Below are 18,724 nucleotides of genomic sequence, written 5' to 3'. Positions count from 1 at the left end.
ACAGTATAGGTCTTGCCGCTTAACACATTCACCTTATTTATATATAAGTACCAGGGCAATGCCGATATTTGAGGTTTGCAATGGTTCAGGAGCAGCACCAGCTTTGCAATGATAAAGATTTATCAGCAAAAACCTTGCTGATTCCATCCTGTTGGTTTTTCGGAGAGATATCCTGGCTATCGCACTCCCCTCGACTTTTTCTTCTACCCCAGTTTGATCAGTGAAAACTTTATGAAAAGTCCGCTATTCGCTGAAAAGGAATTACGAATTATTTAACAACCCATTAGAATACGGACGTTCTGCTTTTCGACTAACTTCTGTATCTTGCTCTATAAAAGGAGGAGGTGCCCATGCTGATGATACCACCTCTCAGAGTACGATTGCCAAATTAATGACTTCCCAAAGTAGTGACATTAACCGATTCCTTAGTCTCGCAGATAATGACTTTGACACCTTTGTCCAGGGCTGAGCCGTACGTTTTTCTGATCCATATCGTCTGAGATAAAGATGTTCCTGAGATTTCCCTCGATCAGCAACCAATGACTTTCACTCATACACCCATTGGGATCAACGTTGTCTATGATTGCAATCCTCAGATAAGTCGTGACCAATCGTAGCACAACTTTGTCATCATGCTTCGGGTTAGAAGATCAAGACGTCTGCGAAGAACTGGACTTGCTCGGAACTCGCTCGGACTTGCGGCCTTTAAAGTGTTTATATATCCATTATAGTTCCGTCTGTTCGCATTTACAACTTTGTTGAAAAATAATTAAAATTCCTTATGTGGCGCCCAACGTATAAAGAGTGTAAATATGACCATTTTGCTATTTTTAACCCTTTCATAGAACTTTAAAATTTTAAGTAATGACTTCTAAAAGCCACAATTCATACATTAACCTACAAACCCATTAGCGTTCGATTTTGTGACATGTACGAGCATATCTCTGTATGTGGTCTTCACTTTCAAAACCGCAATTGAATGTCATTAAGTCAGGATTATTTGCAACTTGGTTTCGTTTGTATGCGGTTGGTTTGATGATAATGATACTAAACGATTATAACTCGTCATTCATTTCTTCATTTCTTCTGTCGAGAAGAAGGACATTATGACCGCCGACAGAACAATAGCCAAGCAATTCAATTTTTGTGAATGACATCCGCAAATCGTTTTCCAAAAACAATGATAGTACAATGTTTATGTGTGTGCATGTGTTTGTGTAGTTTTTTTGATGAAATGTCTTTACTTGCTGTTCCTGCTGCATAGCAATGCGGTTATGAAATGTCCTCTTTTGTGTCAGTCGGCCGAATGCCGTCGTTTTTAGTTATGTTGCAACGACCATTTCGGTTGCAAATTCTATTACCTTATTCTTCACCAACAGCATATCATGAATGTCTAACTATTCAAATTTATTTTGTGTATGTCTGTTTTAATGGTTGTGTTGTATTCGTAGTGGGTCTGCACGGTGTATTTATGTATAACTGCAAAGGACATTGTCGAAATTAAGTATTCACAAGTACGACCCAACAGAAATTACTAAATACCACTACAATTGAGGTTGATGTGCAGAAAATATGAGGTATTCCGTTGCCTTAAAGGCTTTTCAGTTGTAAGATTTAATCAGAAGAGAATATAATAAGGGGAAGAATTTGAGTAGGAGGATATCTGAAAAATGGACAGCATGATTTCTTTACACCTTAATGATTTCTTTACACTAAAGTTTATTTCAATAAATACGTGAGTGAAATCAAGAACGGCTAAGCGAATATCTTGGCGGCAATCAGAAAGCCATAATTAATCCCACACTTAAGAGGATGAACAGCTGATAGACAGATTAACTAGCCTCCCAAGACTTCAATGGCTTCCAGCCTTACAAATCACCGGGACCGGATGGTATAACACCAACTACGCATCAAAGTGCATATATCTGGTCTATGGAAAAAGTTAACGGTGACCTACATGACCAAGTCAGTAGAAGCCTTACATGAAGTGGTTGGGCACTTTGAGGAGAATATGACAAATTCAAACTTTATGTAGGTTTCCATTCTCGATATCGGGGGAGGACCGTCAATAACGTAACTTTGGGTCCATCCACAATGCTCTCAACCGCACAGGAACGTCCTCCATCCAGTGGAATGAATTGATGACATGTTGAAAAGCCGAATCATTCATTCGCACATAGGAGAGAGTTCCACGAGGAAAACTTTGAACAAAGCTACACCGGACTTTGTAACGCTCAAAAGTCGTGGGTACTCGTTTTTGATTACATTAAACAGTTTTTTTGTATTAAACTGTATTCATTTATTTCAAATGTTCAATTTGAATTTAACGGTCGAAATACCCTCTAGATACCTATATATCGCTCATTTACTCAAAGAGTGGCACATCTCAAAAAGTCAAGTTTCGAGAAAAATCCGTTTTACTTGACTTCCCATCTTAAAAAGAACACTACACAAGAAACAAAGTAACTACTTGGATCATCGTTTGTAAAGAGCTAGCCAGATATCAGTTCTAAATTTCTGTGCCCAAAGGTGCATTTTCATAAAAATTCTCTAAAATCTGCATTTATAGTCCAATCGATTGTTGTGGCTAAACAAACGAATCCTACAAAAAATAGTGAAAATCGGATCGGTATTTGGACCATAGATCGATCGGTTGGACCGTAAATGCGAATTTTAGAGAATTTTCGTTAACGTTCATCGTGTTTGGATCAAATGGAAACATTATAAAAAATTTGTCGTTTTTTGGGCCGCCCTAATATGTTTATCACGTCGATAAATATCTGTACTCTGGGTATAGGCCCTACATGATCCCCTATCGATGTAATGTACTCTGATTAGCCATTAAACAGAGGTTGTTGTTGTAACATTGTTTTTATTTTATATTTGTACGTTCATTTTCTGTTTAATCTCTCTTTGGGTCTACACGCAGAGAAAAAATATTTTTCGGTTTTTTTTGGAACAAAAATATCTATTTTGGTTCCAAGAATGTGTTTGTTTTGTACAAACATTGTAATCCAAATCCAAAAATACCATCTTTTGTTCCGAACATAGAAAACAAAAACAACTTTCGAATTTCCGCAATATTGTAAAAATCGTTAACAATACCGATTGTAGGAACAATCATAATCTAAATTTTTTACAAAACATATTGTCAGCCCTGAAAACCAGATACTAAATTTTTTGATTTGAGTGTATATACTTCTCATATACACTTTCCACACAACTTTGATATAAATATCGCGTATAATATTACGAGCATTGATGAACGCAATACATGGTTTGCTACTTCAGCTGACAACAAAGACAAACAAAAAGCCACAAGCAGCCACCACAACATAAGGAATAATTAAACACCATAACAAACATGAAAAGGAAAGAAGAATGAAATAAAGATGAAGAATGAAACAAAATAGAAACAAATAAAAACAAGAGTTGGTATACATACACACAAAAACAAAGATAAAGGCAGCATGTCATACAAACACACCACAACTCACCAAAAAACTTTTTTTTCAACACGGCATCGAATAACGAGAGAAGAGAAAACAATTTTCGAAGAAAAGAGAGAAATATTGTTCAGTTGACACAAACTATTTTTGGATTTAACAAAAACGATTGAATCCAACAATACTACATAAGGAATCCAACAATATGTTAACAATACATATTTTGCTCTTGGAATATTGTTGGATCAAACATATTTTTTCTCTGCGTGTATCTCCAGTTCTAGGAATGTGGCTGCTTCGATGGGATGTAACCACAAATCTACTGGAGTTAGTTTAGTAGAATGCTGTGTGACGTGCAGCCCTGTGTTGCATGCTGGGCAGATGTTTTGCATGGTATCATCGATCCTTGACCTATAGGAATTCTGACGACTGCATCATCCCTATCGTAGTTGAGCCAAAACTACTCCGGTTCTGGCTAGAGGTTCTCTGTGGTAACGTTGGACCTTTATTTCTTGATCATGAAGATACCTCCTGACATGCTTGGGTGGGGGGCCCTGTCCACCATATGGTGCTTAGGATGGTTCTCACGGTAGCACCCGAGCAAGTACTGCAACGAAAGCATGCCATTGTGTTGCTGTGCCGGAAGAATATTTGTCTTCTCACGTAGATGGTCCATAGAAGACATGAGGAGGCATCCTGTCGCAGTTATCGGGTGGCATTCTAACAGGTTTGAATATTTTTCCATCGCGTTGCACTTATATTTACGGACCATACTGGCGCCGCATAGCTTAGCACAGATCGCATTATCAAGAAGGTTTTTTTTCGAAATTCTGCTACCATCGACTATGACATTGAACTCTGTTCCCACCTTTGCCGTTTATGTGGTGAACAGAGTGGCTGTATTTTTAGTGGCAGATATTTGCATATTTCTTGTGCGGAAAAAGGTGGTAAGATTGGTCAAATAGGAGTTCAGCCTTTAACAAATGACATCAGGGAAGGTACTTGACGCCAAGATCGTACAATCATACGCATCACAGCAAACATTGGGATCCCTTAGTCATTATGTAACCCTTTACAAAGTAATGTAACCAAAAATAACTACATATTACTCCTTACTAAGTTAGGTGGCACAGAGCGAGTGTGTCCGACTACAAATCCGAGGGTTGTGTGTTCAACGCTCACCGTCGGCCGGGTACTTTTTGTTAAAAAAAGAAGAGTTGGTGTGGCACATGTAAGCGTTTAAACAACCGTTAATGTTTGACCGCGTGGCCTAGTGTGTTCGTGCGACATGCCCTTGTTAAAATAATGGGTTAGTAGGGGGTTTTGTAAGAAGTTACGATTATTAATAAGTACTATAAAACCCCATTATTTAGCAAGGATTTTTTGCTGGGATATGTTACGATCTCACTGCCGTCTGGAGGGGGGCGAAATACAGGAGAGGTAGAGGTTGAACAGTTCCGGAGAGGACTTTCTTAAGAGAGCCATTGCCCATTCCAACAAAAAACACTACCCGAACTTTTATAGCCCTTTAATTAAGGTGGCGCCCAACGCTGTATTTACTCCTTTAATCACTTTCCAGGTTAAAAGCAATACAGACTGATCCATATAAACAACTAGAATATGTTGTTCCATGTAATTCATGGACGACAAATTGTAATGTCTTGCTCCAAATGCGACTAAGCCAACAGCGGCACAACATATGATATGCTCATGACAATTTTGCCAGAGACCATAACGTTGGGAAGGTTTCCGTTACTATTTTGTTAGGAGGGTTGTTGAATGAAGCGTGGGAAAAAGACAACAACGACAAATAAAAATAATTTGCATAATAAATTACTTCTGACCACGGAGATAGATTGTCACCATAAATCCTATATTTTATGATCTAATTTTGAGATTGATCCATTCCATCCAAGATGAACAAAACTTAACCGGAACTTTTTATTCCAACCCTTACTTTGAATAACAAAAATGTTGTTTGACATGACATGCATGTTTGCAGAATGTGAACTGTGACCGTTCTAATTACATCTCTTCAAAAAAAAAACTATTTACACATACACACAAAGCTACCATAAAGTTGCCTGTGAATAAATGTGTGTGTGTGCGTTGCAGAGTCCATGTGATTACCCAGCAAACCAAATGTCGGATGTCCGACATATCGAAACAATTTCGGAAGCAAAATCGTTCAGATTTCGTATCGATTTCTGTACGATTTTTCGTAAGGGAATTCGTTCAGATTTCGTTCTGATTTCGGAGAAAATGTCGGAAGTAAATTTCCCTTCGAATTTGCTACTGTTTTTCTTCCGATTTCGTTACGAATTCGGATCGATATGTCGGAAGCAAATTTCCCTTCGCACAACAACCACCTTTTGTATATATCTAACAAGCAGCATTTTAGTTTGTTGTCGAAAAACAAAATGGTTGGTTATAAAATTCGCATATACATTTTTTAAATATTTTAAATATAAATGCAAAATATAATAATTCAAGCTAGTGATGATAGACTCAACATATTCGTACACAAAGTTTACATTGTTCTACTATAACTACAAAATGATAACAACAGGAAAATCATTAGGTATCTTTGAAATTATAATCTTCCAATAAAAAACACAACAAAGAAAATTTATCAATAAAAAAGAGGCATCAGAGAAAAATTTTGTCCTTCGATAATCATACGAAATTATTCCAAAATTGTTCAGAAATCTTTACGAAAGTTCGGAAGGTACCTCAGATTTTCATACGACATTATTCCGAAATCGTTCAGAAATCTGTACGAAAATTCGGAGGAAGAAATTCGAATTTCGAATTTCCCAAGGATTTTCTTCCGATTTCGTTGCGAATTCTGACCGAAATCGATCCGATTTCGCTCCGAAATTTCGTTCCGAAATTATGTCAACCACTTCATACAACTTTCGTTAAGATATCGTTACGATTTCGGATCAGATATCGGACGTAACGTCCGAAATTTTTTCCGATTTCGTTACGATATCGGTGCGATTGGTTTGCTGGGTACTAGTAAGACGACATTGTAAATCAACGAGAGAGACAGTAGCGAAGGACTATGTGTGTTTGGTGGTAGTTTCAAGAATACTAACTACACAGGATTCCTCAACGACAACAACAACAACAAGATACATGAAAATCCATCCAACAATTACATACATTTAAGACAACAATATCTCTGTGTGAGTTGGTGTGTGTGTGCTCGTTGTAGCAAAGCCGAACTGCGACAACAATTAAATTTACTTTTAGCACATTAACCCACAAAACAATAAACTTAGAAGTGGCAACATCAGCAGCAACAACAACAACAATAGAGTCATCGCTTAGCCGTGGTGCTGTTAACAGCAGTAACCTTCTTCTCCTCCTTCTATGAATCCAACTGAGATTATGTTTTGTACCTACCTGAAGAATGACAGTCATAATAATGTGTTCTAAGCTTGGTTCTGCTTAGTTGGATTTTGGTGCAACAATACTTGTTGTTGCACTCGTACTTGTGGTGCTGCACCAAGAGGTTCTAGTGTGTGGGTGTATATTTGTTTTTTTTTGTTTAGTTTTTTGGTTGGTTGCAATTAAATAGTTTTGTTGTATTTTTATTGTTGTTATGGTGTTCTGAGATTGTTCACCGTTTTTTGTTGTTCTTGTTTTTTGTTTCATTTTATTTCGGTTGTAATTGAAACAAACTAACTTTTTAACTGTTCGTTGCTGCTGTTGACTGGCTGGCTGGTTTGCTTGCTAGCGGCGTTGATAATTGTTTCGTCATTGTTGTTAGTGGTACTTTAGCAATGGTTGTGTTGTTGTTGCTACTGGTAATGCTGTGCTGCCTTATTTTATAATTCATTTAGATGAACTCACTCACACCTCATTATTCGTTCTGTTAATTTTTCGTCTTTGTTCATTCTTCAGAAGATTTTGTACATCGCCCTATGAAACATGACAGCAACGTCAACAGAGACACAAAAAACAACCACAATAACAACGATATGGATATTGAGCGCCGCTATTTGGTGATGCCAGATAAACATGTATTCGATCGAATTAGTGATTGGGGTTTTCCAATGAGAATTTAAATTCTATCAGATCTGTAATAGCCATTCAGCATTTTTATATTCTCCACCATAGTATGGAGGGCATGGTGAAGCGATAAGGCCAACTGATTACACCCAATCTGTCAATTTCATTCCTATTGAGAATAAATCGTACCTTATTGATTGCATCATGATGTGCTTAAGTTAGTTTTTCCGCTTGTTACGCAATCAAATAATTATTAGCTACACTATATACTACACATACCTACAGCTGCGAAAAAATAATAGCACCACCTCCTAAAAAATGGTTTTGAGGCATTTTTATTTTCATGTGCAAATTTTGCTGGCCGTTTCATGCGATTTTAGAACAAAACCACTCTAAGGAATATAAAAGTAACAACAATCGCAATTATTTTCGACACTTGTTAAAAAATAAAATAAATTTAACAAAAACTCCAAAAACTGCGCGAAAATATGTAATAATAGCACCACCATTGAAAATTTTCTTAAAATGATAGAAATTGGACAAATGTTTTCACTTTATTGCTCAAGAATAGTGGCACATCAAGAGAAACAAGTGCCTACTGATTTATTGTTCAGTTGAATTCCATAGCAACGCCTCGGGATGGGCTTGGTATTGAACAAGCGGATTCTGGTATTGTTATCAGGATTGTTCGTAAAGGACCTCTAAATAACTATCCAAAATGATTTTCTGATCTTTTATTTTGATGCTGTAGTGGCCTTATTGACTTTAGCTAACACTTTGTTGATTTGTCATAGCCTAGGGGCAACGCACAACCCTAGAGAATGTCCGAGGAACTTCTAAAGGATAATTTCTTTGATTTTCTGCCAGATTATAACCCAGTTTATTACTGTTCATATCCTTTTGGAAGGACCAAACTAGTGCCATCTTATTTTCTAAATGAAATAGAGTCATATTTTCTAACATTTCAGAGATAATAAGTTAATTCTTAACAGTTTTCTTGCTTAGTCTCTATACTATTACGGTTAAACAATCCTTTCATAATGGTTTTTTTATATAGGTATTCTTGGTTCTATCCAGAGTTTTTTGAGAACATATAACTGAGAAATGAAATTATTTTCCTCCAAACATACATACATATTTAGAGCCACAACTACATAAAATATTGCCCCACAGTTGTTCTTGCAAATGTAAAATTTCATTGTGACTATTATTCGGGTCTGTATTGTGTAATCCGTTAAAATTATGGCGTTTCCCGGAACTGCGTGCTTTTAAATAATGTTCTCTGAGATATTTGCGAACTTTTTGTACTGTTTCCGATACAATATGGTCCTTTTATAGCCTTCTAGGACCTTTGAAATAGTACCTTTTTGCTTTTCAGATGAAAATTTTGACCTGATGTTATTTCAGGGATCAATTAATTCCACTACTTTACGCATTTTCTTTACAGTTAATAGAGTGATGAATCATTTTCTTAGATTTTAAAACAAATCTGCCAACTTATCTGTAAAACTTTGCTATCAACAGAGGTGTTGTTCATTATTTTGGGCTTCTTTGCACTGCAGGCCCTTTTACGACCTATTTTAATTTAAAAAATCGTATTTTTTGAAGGTGGAGTATGAAAAAAATTTAAATTATTGTTCAATAAGCCAAACAAGTGTTTAAATGCAAGAAAATGCCCTAAAAGTAAAATATTTTCTATAGAAAATGTAAGTGGTGCTATTATTTTTTTCGCCTCTTTTTTGATAGTTTTTGGTTAAAGCTGCGAAAAACAAATATTTATAATAATAACAAATATTTATAATTATTTATTTTTATAAAAGGGGACACCTTAGGATATGCACCGACCAACAACATTAGTGGAAACAACAACAATCTTGATTGTTTTTGTAGAGGCAAACAAATTGTTCGCGGTGGTGCTATTATTGTTTCCCAACTGTGTATGGGGATTTCTGAGTGAAATGGCACACTTTTTCAAAAAGTGGTTTTTGGTTTCCTTTATTTTTTGCTGTGTTGATGCTGCTTTTTTGACTAACGGTTCCAGAGATATTCCGCCTTTAAAAAGTCGAATTCTGTAAAAACTATGTGATTTAACATTTAAAAAAATTATGGTACTCTTAGATTTTCTTGATTTTTTTGTATTAAACTACGACTAAGTACAAAAATTTTAAGACCTATTTGGTAGAGGGACAGGAATAATTAATATTTTTTTTAAAATTTTTTGAAATTTGTCAATAAAGTGTTTCTTTATACCAGTGGGAAACATTTGTTCTTTAACCAAAAAAAAAATAAATAAATAAAAAGTTACATTGTTTAACATTTGTTTTATTGTTTTATTTAGGAATATATCTTAAGCATCTTAAAAACTGCTTCATTTTTCGATTTTGAAAATTGATTAGCAATTATTGTTCCAGCCGGGCAACAATCTAACTAAATTGATGATCAAATAACTACAGTTTGGGAACTATATGAATGGGCATCCGTGCCGAATAATCTAACAAATATTAAAGTGACATTTTCTTAAGAAGATGATTCTATTTAAAACATTGAAGGTTTTAAATTTGAGATTTTAATGGGTAAACTTATCGCGGGAACAAAAATACTTACACATACATACAAATGGTACAATAATTGCTAAACCATTTTCAAAATCGAGATATGACGAAGTTTTTACTATGTTAAAGATAAATTCCTAAATAAAACAACAAAACAAATGTTATAAATGCAATTTTTTATTTTTTGGTAAAATAACAAATTTTGCATAGTGGTGTATAGAAAAAACATTATTGACAAATTTTAAAAAATTAAGAAAAAAATAGTCGTCATTCGAATCCCACTATTAAATACGACTTAAAATAGTAGTTTAATACAAACAATTTCAAGAAAATCGAAGAGTACAATCATTGTTAAAAATTGATTTTAAATATTAAATCGCAAAAATTGCATGAAAGCCCATTGTGCAATTTTTATCTAAATAGCTGACAAACAACAAAAAAATACAAAAAAAAAGATTTTTTCAAATTGCATCAATATTAAAGAAGTTATAAGTATTTTATTGCATATAGTTTTTACATACTTCGACTTTTTCAATGCGCTGTATCTCTGGAACCGTTAACAAAAAAAATCTGAAAATATACCAAAATGTTTTGCTGATGAGCAGCATCACCACATAAAGGAAATCAAAAACCACTTTTTTTTCAATCACGAAACGTTTTCACTAAAAATTGTCATCATAGGTCCATGTTTAAGTATAACCCCTATATAACTGTTCCTCCCGATTTTAGGTATTTTGAGAATTTTAGCTACATTTCTTACCGAAATTGCGGTAATTTGACACAGTGGTCGCAAAACTTCTACACCAACAATTGTCAACATAGGTCATAGGACTTCATTTTGGCATTTGATGTTTCCAGTTATCACAAAACTTCTCCATCAAAAATAGTGAACATATGTAGGTCCATGTTTTGGTATAGCCCCCACATAACTGTACCTTCGTACCGCTGTTCGGTATTTTCACTAATCTTTTCCACCAAAAACTGTCACAATAGATTCAAGTTTTAGTATAGGTCACATATGACGTTACCTCCCGACTTTAGGTATTTTAAAGATTTTAGCTACACTTTTTGGCCGAACTACCTCTTATTTGATATTTGGTCACAAAACTTTTCTATAAAAAGTTTTTAACATGGGTCTATGTTTGGTATAGCCCTCATATAACGGTATCTGCCGATTTCTTCTCTCCCAAAATTGTTCAAAATTAGTCCATGTTTTGGTATAACCTCCCGAGTTTAGATAGTTTGAGTTACTAGCGGCAATTTAACATTTGATTTCCAAGTGGTCACAAAACTTATACACCAAAAATTGCCAACCAAGATCCATGTTTTGGTATAGCCCCAAATAGCGATACTTTCCGATTTTAGGTATTTTGAGGAATTTAGCTGCATTTTTTACCGAAGTAGCAATTTTACATTTAAGATTTCCAGTGGTCTTAGACCCCATATAATAGTACCTCCCGATTATTAATATTTGGGGGTTTTGCTACATTTTTTGACTGAACTACCTGTAATTCTACGTTTGAAGTTCCCAGTGGTTAAAAACTTCTCTCCCAAAAATGTTCAAAGTGGGTCCATGTGTTTGATATTACCTCTCATATAGCGGTACCTCCCGATTTTAGGTATATTTTAGCTGCATTTTTAACTGAACTAGCGGCAATTTTACATTTGATGTTCCTATTGGTCACAAAATATCTCCACCGAAAATTGTCAACATCTGTAGGTCCTTTTAGGTACTTTTAATCCATCTTCACATAATCTACACTAGTCGACGCTACCACCTTCTCAACTTGAAATTAGATATCCAACCCTATAAGATAATATAATGAGCCCAACAGTGATTTTCATCCCTAGCGTTGGGAGATCGTAGGCCAGATTGCTTCGAACATTCTGCATCCAGGGGCATAATTATGGTTTTCGATATCGATAGAGAATTTGCTCGTGAATAAGTTGTCGACGTTAAAAAAACGGCATGACGGAACTCGATCGAAAACTGGAAATCAATATTATCGATTATTTCCAAAATAACCGGTAATCGAACTATGAAAGCCTAGGTATTTTTGAAGGAAAGTTATTAAGGTAGATGGGAAAAATGTGTGTTTGTTTTAAAACAGAAACTGAAAATCAAAATTATGAATGAAAAAATGTGAATATTTGTTGAATTCGTGGAACAATATATTCAACAATAATTTCAAAAAGAAGTTTTACTAAGAAAATGTGTGAATTTATTATTTTTAATAAATCATTTAGATATTGTTTTTATAGATTGCCAAGGCGTCTACCTTAGTAAATGTACAATTGTTTTCACAAAAAATTATCAAATAACAAAATGGAAACGTCTGTGTTTTTCTTATTATCGTCTTCAGACGAAGAAGATGACAACAATATTAATTTAATTCGACAACAAATTCGTTTACACAGTGAACCTTTATCATTAACAAATGCTGCGTAAGTATTTTAATGTACATATTTTTAAAGTGTTCGTTTGAAACATATATGTATATTTCTTTGCAGATTTCGACAGAGATTCAGGCTAACGAAGGAAGCTTTCAACTACGTACTTTCTTGTTTGGAATTTTCGACAAAACTTTCATTATCTGTCCCACCAATTGGAGGGCCTGCGGAGTTTAATTTTGTGGTCAGCTGCTCCCACATACGATTGGAATATGCCCTTGCGTCTGGACATGTAAACTTCCCTTTGGCCAACGCAGGGTGATCCGACATGAATTCTGCCATAATAGCTTTTTGCTTAACATTTATTCTGTTTATACTAGTAGCAAAATTAAAACTATTTACTTGTTTCTTTTTTTTTTTTTTTTTTTGAGGAAGTACTTACATTTTCCACTTATTAGTTTTTTTAAACGACCGCACATATATTTTTGTACAACGAACATATGTTTCTTTTTGTTTCAATTTTATTATTATTCTTTAATACGAACTTTTTTCGCAATTAGTTTTTGTTTTCAATTTGTTTAGAAATTTGCCACATTTAACATTTACTTTTTCCAATTTAAATTTTGGTTTATAGTACGAAAGCAAATAACAATTTGCACATTTATCTTCTTGTTTTCTTGTTTCTTTTGTTTACTCGTTTGGTAATGTAGCTACGAGTAAATTCTCGCAAATATTTGTCCGATAATTCGATAATTTTACACGATATCGAATACTAGCATACCAAATTTTAGTACTCGGTTCGAAACAACTCGATACCGAATACCATAATTAGGCCCCAGGTTCCATAAGCCATCTGCAGTGCGCCATCGCAAGGTATATTATACGGTGGACTAACAGATTCATCAATTGGTATCTAGATCGGCTTAAAGTCTGATAGTTCATCAGCTAATTCGTTTCCCATTACGTTACTTGTCCTGGACCCTGGTAAAGTTGAACAATATTGCGTATGATACATACAGAACCCACGTTCCACATACGTTCGAAATCTGAAAGCCAGGATATCCAATCTTCGGAGATCCAGGATCACTTTTGGAGCAGCATGAGGCTTGTTTTTTATTGCTACGATGATCAGAATGAAAGCAGCGTTTTGCATACTTGATAGTTTGGACAAAAGTGCCTTATTACAATGCCATCATTGGTTAGGATGGACAGAACGACATTTACATATTACCAGTGTATGAATTGTTATGTGAATCCCCCCAGTTTTGGTAATAGAGTTCGTGCAGAAAGAGGGTCCAATTAGACTCTTTTTGTCCGCTATTCCTTTCCACGTCATTGTACTGCGGTATTTAGCTTCTAGAAAAACTCTTTTGCAACTCCATCTACAACTGTTTGACTGGAAATCGGGAACTTTTGGGGTATAGTCCGAGATCCGTCTTCGCCGGGTGCACACTATTGTCAGGGCCCAGGCTGACAGTTGTGCCAAAGCACCTTGAATTGCTAATAATTTACCACTTACCAGTACTACAATACCATCAATCATAAATGTCCTTCAGATAATAACCCTTGGAAATGAAAACATTGATTCCGAAGTAGATTTAAAGGAACACCACGCCACAAGTCTTCCAATATTTTAGTCTATTTTTTTGGTTTCCTTACTTCCAATATGTTTACTATCAAATTCGATAAAAAAATAAGAAATCCGTTATGACAAAACAACTGGGATTTTGGCCAGGAAAATCGAATTCAGAACAGCTGTGCCGCGCACAGGATGTATGTTATTTTGACTGAATGATATTTTGCTGATTTCCAATTCCCCATACACCTGAAAAAAAAAAACATTATTGAAGCATCATAACTTATCTTAAAATAATGACTCTATTTTTAAAGAATATTTATCCGCAATGGACCTTTCTTAAATCATTATTATAGTTCATTTCCAAACTTGTTTTTTTGTAATTATACCCTACACCACATTGTGGAAAGGCTATAGGTTTGTTTTTCCGAATATATAGTAAAATTGTATCTTATATAACTTATATACTTAATTGTGGTAGACACATTCCGCACACGTGATTTATTTTTGGAAGACAATCTCTCGACCTTTCCATAGAAGCCAATTATGTTGATATACTACGTGCTCAGATAACAGAGTTACAGCCTATATATGTATACAGTAAACCCACAGTTTTAATTGTGTGTAGTGTAACCATAATCACGCTAGAAGTCGCAGTTAGATTTTAATACTGACAAATTTTTGCTCGAAGTTTGATCAAGAAAAATTCCAATAATTTTTAAAAATTATCGGATAATATTTAGTGGTTGAAATTAACCATTGCACGATGGGGCCAATAGCAGGTTTTCGAGGCAAAAAGTCAATTTTTGAAGTGAACAATTTGAAAAAAATAATAACGGATTTCGATTGCCAACACTCTGAATCACTAAAAATAAAAAAATAAATCAATCTGGTAACATCACATAGCGACATACTGATCTGGCAATGGTGACATATTTTCTTATGCATCATTTTCCGACATTAGGCGCCAAAAAGAACATTTCAACATTTTTATATTTTTTAAACATGGAAAGCTCTTCAATGGGTATGTAAAATAAGATAATGTTAACAAATAATAAAAATGTTATGTGTGGTAAATGTATTTTTGAGTTAAGATGTTATGTCTTTTGTGGAGTATTTTGCTTTGTTATCCATGTGTTCTCTGGAGTATAACTTTTGAGATCTAGGTAGATCTAGGATATTATATATATGTGGTGAAAGGTATTAATGTGTACTATCATTTTGTGAAAAAATTAGCTGCGCCTATCTGCGCCTTTTCATAAAAATCTAATTTCATATGTCGTAATACTTAAAAATATGGACATTTTTATGTTTTGGTTGGCGAATAATCGGAAACCCATTAATGTTTCCAATTGGATTTCGGAAAAATTTAATAGACGTATATAATAATAATATATAATTTCAAAGATATCGCAAACTTTGGCTTTTGTGGCGGAATCTTAGCCGATTTTTATCAAATTTGGAACCTTTTTTTATTAACTTATAACAAACCACAGACAAAACCATGAAATTTGAACATATGTATATAGGGGAGCTATTTATATATCTGAATCGATTTCAATATAACTTGACAAACTTATTTGTAGTCCGAATTCCGTAACATTTTCCAAATTTTATTGTAATTTGATGGAATTTGCATGCTTGGTCAATCATTTTCCTGAAATCGGGCGAACATATATATGGGAGCTATATCCAATTCTGAACCGATTTCAATATGATTTGCCAAAAATGTTTCTAGACCAAAATCCGTCACACATTTCAAATTTCATCAAGATTGGACATACATAGCGGGATTGGTGCACCAAATACCTAAAATCGGGCGAAAATATATATGGGAGCAATATCAAAATCTGAACCGATTTCAATATAACTTGGCAAACTTATTTGTAGTCCTAATTCCGTGGTATTTTCCAAATCGCATAAAAATTGGGCAGAATTTGCGTGTTTGGTCCATCAATTGCTTGAAGTCGGGCGAACATATATACGGCAGCTATATGTATATATGAACCGATATGAACCAAATTTGGCATATTAGTTTCTAAGCCCATTATAAACATCTGTACAAAATTTGGAAGGTCTAGCTTGCCCCAGTGATTTGTTGCCTCGAAAACCTGTCATTGGCCCCATCGTGCATTGTGGGAAAAATATCCAAATTTAATTTTTGGTGCAAATTAGCGGGCAAATTCCGATAAATTACGAACACGAAATTGATCTAGCCTGTGATGCAAATTAAATCAATAATAAATTATTTAAAAATATCAATTAATTATATCTATTATGTCGCAATCATAAAAAATAAATTCCGTGGAAAACTAGTGAGAAGTAGTGTATGGTATCACATGGTCGGCCACGTCCGAATATAGCCCTCTCTTACTTGTTTTTTACATATGGATTTTGTTATTTCAACTTTGGGAATTATCTGTCAACATTTGTGGGCAACTTCAATTTTGTATACTTGTGGCAACACCACAACAATATCATCAACCACAGGCAGCTTGCCTGGCTGACACCACACGACAACATCACTGTCGTAGTCGTCTTCTGCACTGAGTACCGGTCGTTTGATGCAGTCAGTCGCGCTGTTGCTGTTCGGAAATAACAAAACAAAAAATAAATAAAAACAAACACAAAAATTGCGCGTTCATCACAAAACAAACCTACTAACGTGCGTCTTCTTGTTCTTCTTCTATTTCGGCGGTGTACGTTTTTATTTTCGGTTTTAAAATTTTGAATTTATTCGAATCGTGTAAAAATCAAAATTAATGTAAATTGCATTTGTAAATGTTACAAAAAAAGAAGAGAAGTGTAACAAGTGAAATATATATTGCATTTCGTGTGCTATTGGGTTTGGCCGGCCCATTGGCCAACAGCCAAGTGTCCATAAATATTTCCATTTTGGTTGCAATAAGGAACTGTGGCTGCAGTCATTGTTACGGCTACTGTGCCACACATTAATCGTGATTTGCATGCTGCTACTGCCTGCCATTGTGCAGTGCAATAATTATGCCGCATGTGGCATGAATATGAGCTGATATCTGTGATAGATTTATGTTTGTGCTAAGCGAAAGAGTGCGTTTTGCTTTGGGTGCAGTGTTGACCACAATAACAGCAACAACAACATCAGCGACAGCAATACCATAAATAAAATTACGTTTAGAACAAAAACCAGGTGTAAGTGGCAATGTAAACGGATTTACTTAATTACGTTGCAATGAAATTTATGAGCCATAAAAGTGAATATTTCTTTCGCACGGTCGTGTAGCTGCACAACAACACGAAGCTTCAATAGATAAATGAAAAAATGGTCATTTAAGATTTTATGGTGGAAATTTTTAATTAAGCAAATATTAAAAAATAAATTTAATAGTGATTGCAGGTGATTGCATTGTAAATTGTTTTTTGTGTGTGTCCTAAAGTTTAAATTAAAATTACTGAAATTGTGGTCAGTGACGAATGGAAATAATATTACTTAAATCAGAAAATACATTATAGGATTAACCATTTATTGTCAACCAGGTGTGTATTAATCCAAAGTATTTTATTAAATTTTTTACCATATAAGAAAATCCTGCTAATCCTTGAAACCCCGCTAAAAATCCAATTCTTCAGTTCTTGAAAAACTATTCCCAAAACATTCAATCTTACGAAATACATGTGATTGTGAGCTTTTGCCAAGTAGGAGTGAATAGTAACGATAATGAATTTTACAAAAATGTGCTCCATACTTAAGGGGTTATGGCCACTTGCAAATTTTACAAAATCAACATTTTTTATTGGCTAGCAGACCCCGGTCCGCGTTGCTGGCCCCGTCGTGATGAGTTTTAATGACAACTTTTTATGGACTTTATGCTTGATAATTCAAAAATAGGTATTTCCTATTTCACTTTTTCGGCCCATTGTCAAACCGAGAAGGATTTTAAATTTATCAACAGATTTTGTGTGTAACCTTCCTTTTCTTTTACGGACTTTGTCGGATTTTTCGCCCATTGATGCTGTTTAGGATTTATTATCGTCCATGTCCTCTGTCTTTATCCTAAAGCGATCTAATTATAAAAGTTGAAAGAAAGGTAAAGTCGAATTCTCCCCCTTATTGAGACTTATATGTATTAGTTTTGCATGGCTGATGGACCGTTGAACCTCACCTTATAACCGGTTAAAAACCCACTGGGTTTCAAATGTCAATTCCTTCGCGTATACGTCAAACAAATCCTCATTAAGAAGGTTAACCCTGCAAAAGACTATAATATAAACATGGCCTAAGCAAATTTGTAAATCTATCGTTTTTCTTGATCGGTGGCGCAACCATCGTTAATTTGCAAGCCGATGCACTCATAATTTTAGCAAATTTAGCGGTTATAAAACAATAGGCCCCGAAATTCGTCTACAAATATATAGCATTTTGGACCAAGGGACCTTCCTGAACATTTTCTGAAAATTTCATGGCGTGGGGAAGGTACCCCACCTCCTTAGAAATTCACAAAATATACATAACAGCGGCAAACATTGAGCTTTTCCTGCAAATTTGATGGAAATCGGTTTTTGCAGAAAAAAATTTAATTGAAAATTTAAAAAAGTACAATTTTCTTTCCATAAAAACTTAAATTGGGTTTTGACGGCATTTGATTTTTATTCATAAACATATGGCGTTTTTTTTAAATAGGTCAAAGGAAAGAAACCCGCCCCTTCTAATTTTAAAAAATATACATCCTATTTTCACCGGGCGCCATTCCTGTACATTC

The 18,724-nt window shown here is 34.7% G+C and overlaps 1 protein-coding gene across 9 annotated transcripts in view; it reads left to right on the top strand.

Moving 5' to 3' along the window:
- Positions 1 to 18,724, top strand: part of Sulf1 (Extracellular sulfatase Sulf1) — a 426,412-nt gene that overhangs the window by 308,520 nt on the left and 99,168 nt on the right. For 3 of the 9 annotated variants that reach the window (XM_073988628.1, XM_073988637.1, XM_073988589.1), the window contains exon 1: positions 16,516 to 17,501. The exons of 4 other annotated variants lie outside the window; for them this stretch is intronic. The gene's annotated coding sequence lies outside the window, so the exon portion shown is untranslated. Of the gene's footprint in view, positions 1 to 16,515; positions 17,502 to 18,724 lie in introns of those variants that run through there. 2 more of the 9 variants (XM_073988610.1, XM_073988600.1) reach the window with 2 other exon arrangements.

The sequence above is a fragment of the Musca autumnalis genome, unplaced genomic scaffold (assembly GCF_047663935.1).
Source record: "Musca autumnalis isolate F117 unplaced genomic scaffold, ASM4766393v1 scaffold_1, whole genome shotgun sequence".
Lineage (NCBI taxonomy): Eukaryota > Metazoa > Arthropoda > Insecta > Diptera > Muscidae > Musca > Musca autumnalis.
Note: the sequence above shows the minus strand (reverse complement) of the source record. Positions and strands in the feature narration are given on the sequence as shown.